The sequence below is a fragment of the Peromyscus eremicus genome, chromosome 1 (genome assembly GCF_949786415.1).
Source record: "Peromyscus eremicus chromosome 1, PerEre_H2_v1, whole genome shotgun sequence".
Classification (NCBI taxonomy): domain Eukaryota; kingdom Metazoa; phylum Chordata; class Mammalia; order Rodentia; family Cricetidae; genus Peromyscus; species Peromyscus eremicus.
In genome coordinates, this window is record NC_081416.1 from 170,575,511 (window position 1) to 170,581,019 (window position 5,509).

The following is a 5,509-nucleotide window of genomic DNA, read 5'->3' on the forward strand; positions in this document are numbered from 1 at the left end:
GGAGGAGTGTAGGTCTTGGGGACTCGGCTCATAAAGATCTTGGGGTAAGGGTTGACAAGTTACACATTGTATGAGGGCCTGATGAGTCTCCTGCCTGGGAACTGGAGCAGCAAAGCAGAAGCCATGAGGGTAACATCTCCAACTGCTGAAGATCTGGTCCCGTCACCATTAGCAGTGTGTCTCTTCCTGTCAGCCCTTCCTTTCTATGTGAACTGTCATTCTTTTAAAGACAATTAAAAATGTTTTATTTATCACTATGTGTGCATGGGTGTTTTGCCTGCATGTATGTCTGTGCACCACATATGTGCCTATGGAGTCCAGAAGAGGGTATCAGATCCCCGGGACTAGAGTTACAGATGGTTGTGAGCTACTGTGTGGTACTGGGAATTAAACCTAGGTCCTCTGGAAGAGCAGTGTTCTTAATGTCTGAGTCATCTCTCCAGCCCTGAACTGTCTATCTTAAATTAAGCAACCCTCCCAAAAACTCTAACTGTATTTATTTACTCTGTATGTGTGTGTGTGTGCGTGCACATGTGCACACATGTGCATGTGCACCGTGGTGCATGTGTGGAGGTCAGTGCACACCTGCTGGGAGTTGGGTCTTACCTCCTGGGTTCCAGGATTCAAACTCTGGCCATCATGGTTGGTGGCCATTGCTGTTACCCACTGAGCTATCTTGGCAGGCCCTGCGACCTCTCTTTTGACAGCATCTCTGGGGATCCTCATCCTGGGGACAGAGTGCTTCTGGGGTGATGTGGGGATCCCCCGTCCCTCGGTTTCTCATGTACTCTCATTGGACACCCAGCGCCTGGGATCTCTAGAGAATGACTGAAGGCTTGAGTTCCCTGCAGTTTGTAGAGTAGGCTGTAAGGTTTGAGGAAGTCCTTGGCCTTGTCTTTAGGACACAAAAACTAAAAGCAAATTAAGTGATGAAGACAGCAAGCTAGATCTCGTGGGGCACACCTATAATCCTCGCACTGAGGCAGGAGGATTATGAATCTCAGACCAGTGTGTGAGTTGGGCTACAGTGTGATGTTTGTTGTGGCTCACACCTTAAATCCCAGCATTCAGGAGGCAGAGGCAGGCTGATCTCCATGAGTTCAAGGCCAGCCTGGTGTACATGGTGAGTCAGGTTAGCCAGGACTTTAAAGTGACATCCTTTAAAAGAAAGAAAAAAAGAAAAGAAAAAGGAGGGGCTAGAGATGGCTCAGAGGTTAAAAGCACTGGCTGTTCTTCCAGAGGTCCTGAGTTCAAGTCCCAGCAACCACCTGGTGGCTCACAACCATCTATAATGAGATCTGGTGCCCTCCTCTGGCATGCAGGTATATATGCAGGTAGAACACTGCATACATGATAAATAAATAAATCTAAAAAAAAAGTTCCAGAAAAAAAAAAAAAGAGAGATGTCTCAACTGTTAAGAGGTTTGATTCCCAGCATCCACATGGTGGCTACAACCACCTGTAATTCCAGTTCCAGGGGGCCCAATGACCTCTTCTGACCTCTTCTGACCACTTCTGACCTCTTCTGACCTGCCATCAGGCACACACATGGAGCATAGACATACATGAACGCTCATACACATAAACTGAAAATAAATAAATTAAAAAAGAAGAACAGAAAGAAAACAATAAGAGTCATGCATGAGTCATGCGTGGTGGTGCACGCCTTTAATCCCAGAACTTGGAAGGTGAGGCAGGTGGATTTCTATGATTTTAAGGCCAGTCTGGTCTACAGACTGAGTTCTAGGCCAGCTGGGGCTACTTTCTCAAAACAAAACAAAACAAAACAAAAGTTTTACTTTAAAAGTCAAGCAAGCATGAGGATTCACTCTTTCAATTCCAGCTCTAGGAGGCTGAGGCAGGAAGGTTGGCTGTGAGTTGGAGACCAGTTTGGGTTACAGAGTTATAGGATAGCCTGGGCTACAGAGTAGAGTGAGGATTTCTTATCAAAAACCCAAAAGGAAGGAACAAGTCTGAACCTTCTACACACATCTATCCCTACCCTACCTTAGTCCTAATTTCACCATCGTCTGTAATAAATTATTATTATTATTTTTGACACAGGATTTCACTATGTAGCTTGGGCTGGCCTGGAACTAACTCACTGTGTACACCAGGCTAACCTGGAACTCATAGAGATCCGCCTGCTTCTGCTTCCCTAGCAGTGTGGCTGAAGGTGTGTGCCACCACACTGGGCTCCTTCACTGAAGTTTTAACACACATCCTGTCTCAACGACATCAGCAGTGATGTTGTGTTACTCCAGCCTGAGTCTCAACTGCTTTGGCCCTGTGTCGTCCCCTCCCCCCACCCCCCCATAACCCCAGCCCTAAAGCCTTCCCCCCAACCCCCCCCCCCACCTCTCATAACCCCAGCCCTAAACCCCAGTTTCTTTCTTGCCCAAGCTCTGTCTCTGAATCTGTTCCCACTCTTCTCAGATGGTTCTAACCTAGCTAGTCCCTAAGCTGAAACCTTAACCCAGGCCCTGACCAGAGATTCACCCTGACTCTTAGTCATGTTCCCAACCAAAACTTAGCCCTGACCTTGGTCGTAATCCCAGCCTCCATCTTGATTCTGTGTGTGTGTGTGTGTGTGTGTGTGTGTGTGTGTGTGTGTGTGTGTGTGCGCGCGCCACAGTGTACATGTGGAGGTCAGAGGACAGCTCTGTGGGGTCTGTTCTCACCTTCTACCTTTACAGGCATGGGTTCTGAGGATCAAACTCCATTTGGGGGAAAGCACCTTTACCCCTGGCCGCCGCCTCTTCTTCTTCTTCTTCCTCTTCTTCTTCTTCTTCTTCTTCTTCTTCTTCTTCTTCTTCTTCTTCTTCTTCTTCTTCTTCTTTTGTTTTTCGAGACAGGGTTTCTCTGTGTAGCTTTGCACCTTTCCTGGAACTCGCTTTGGAGACCAGGCTGGCCTCGAACTCACAGAGACCCGCCTGCCTCTGCCTTCCGAGTGCTGGGATTAAAGGCATGTGCCACCACCACCTGGCACCCCAGCCTTCTTTATGGCCTTCCATGTCCCATGTTTATTTACCTCCACTCTTCATCTTAGTCCGTCCTCCCTCCTCCTCCTCCCTCCTCCTTCTCCCTCCTCCTTCCCCCTCCCCATTCCTCCCCCCTTTTTCCTTGAGCCTCTGACACCCCCTTTCTTCCTTCAAAACAAAAACTAACTGTGTCTTGAGCCTCGTGCCATAACCCCAGGACTCCAGAGGCTTGAAACTGGGGTGCGCATGCGGAGGGGGGGATGTCACCTCCCTTCCCTTCCTCTCTCCTTTCTCCTTTTATTTTCCCTTTTTTTTTTGGTTTTTCTTTTGCATTTGTGTATGTGTCTACATGTATACACACATGTGTGAGCATATGTGTGTGCAAGTGTTCAAGCACATCTGTGGAGATCAGAGATTGATGTCAAGTGTCTTCCGGGATAGCTGAGGGAGGGTCTCTGGATGAACCCGGGACTCAGCAGTCTGGATACTTTAGCTAGCCACGTTACCCCAGGAGTCCTGTCTCCACCTCTCAAGCAGGCCTCACCTCACAGGCAGGCCTCCATTCCTGTCTGGATTCCACACGGGTGCTGGGGATATGGACTGAAGTCTTCACATTTGGTGTTGTGGAGGCCACAAGAAGGTGTCAGATCCCCTGAATCTGGAGTTACAGATGGCGGTGAGCCACCATGTAGGTGCTGGGACTCAGATCCAGCTTCTTCGCAAGAGCAGCAACTACTCCTAACCACTGAGCGATCACTCCAGTCCGTCCTCACACTTGGTCTCTAAGACTCGTACCTACTGAGCCATCACCTCAACCACACCTCCCTGTTTTTTGAGACAGGGTCTTACTTCGTAGCTCAGGCTGGAACTGAACTCACCAGGTGTCTTAGGCTGGTCTTGAGTTCAAGGCAGTCCTCCTGCCTCAGCCTCCTGAGGGTTAGAATTACAGGTGTGAGATACTACACCCTGCTATTTTGCTGTGTTGCATCCAGTAGGTGCTTACTAAATGTTTTCAAACACCTACATACTTTCTCAGAAGGATGGATCTGTGTTTCCCTGCAGGTGTAAGGTTAGCGGGTAAAGGGGACAGGGTTGAGACGGTCACAGCCATCATCATCGGACAGACTTATTGGTCAGTTATAGTTGGTTGACTGAGGGCCTGGCTCTGACACAAAGCTGTCACTCTTTTGGTTGGCCACTCTAGTCCAGGCTAGGAACGCACTGGATTCTTTGGTTCTCCTTTAGGGACCTAGTCTTGAGCATCCCCCATGCAGAGGGAGTTCAATGGGAAACCAATGTTAGTCTTCACCCCGGGGCACCCCCTCACCAAGTCTCTCCCACCTTTCCACCACTTTCTCCTTTAGGGGTCTGGGGTTGAGGCTCAGCTCCAATCGGATGAAGGTGAAGAGGGAGACTCACTCGGTAATGGAGCTGGAGCCAGGGCCTGGTGTAATGGTTGACATCTGTTATCTCAGCCATTATAGAGGCTGGAAGACCCCCCCCCCCCGCAGCTTCCAGGGCAGCCTGGTCTATGTACATGGTTCTAGGCCAGCCAGGGAGTCAGCAAGGGAACTGAGATGCAGTCTCAGAAAGAGGGTGGTGGTGCTGGAGTGTGGGCTAAACAGTTAAGAGCACTTACTATTCTTTCAGACTTTGGTTCACCAGGCACCTGCACTCACATGCACATACTCACACACAGACACCTAATTATAATTAATAAAAAATAATAAATCTTAAGTTTTTAAATCTGTGAAAACTAGAAACAAAAACCAGCTTGCAGAAAGGGGCTCAGGTCTGTAATTCCAATGATGGAGGCTGAGACTGGAGGATGGCTTGAGGCTAGCCTGGGCTATAGAGTGAGAACTGTCTTAAAAACCCTAAAACCAAAAGGAAAGGACATGAGGGTGGGAGGGAGCCCGTTGAGGGGTGTTGTGGGAGAGGGAAGAGCGAGGTGGCTGGGTGGGTAAAATCAAGATTCATTGTATACAAGTGTGTAATTGCCAAAGAATAAATAATAAAATATATTCTGGAAAAAAAACCTCAAAACAGAGATTCATAGAAAGACTGAAAATGAGAAACAGGTGTAAACAGAAACCCATGCAATCATGTGGAGAAACTGGGGCTCTCAGTCTCTTCCAGGGGCTGTGGCTTCCACTGGCCAGTGGCTGCATCGGCAGAAGGCTAAAACTACATTTCCCAGGAAGCTGTGCGGTCGGAGTTTGGGCCCACCAATCAGACGCCTTAGCGGGAAGCTTGAATGAATTTCTAACCAGCGTGAATAGGGACGGGGAAGCAGCCCGGAGTTCGGCTCTAGCCAGTGTGGACCCTTGTCGTACTGTCAGCCAGCGCTTCCTGTCACCTAGGGAGAGTAGAAGCTCACCTGGGAGGTTCTTGTCTTGTCTGTCATTTTCGCCGCCCCGCCCCCTCCTTCCCTTCCTTCTCCAGGGTCTTACAGTGATGCTTGGGCTGACCTGGACCTCACGGCACAGCCCAGGATGGCCTAGCACTGTCAATCCCCGGGCTCAGCA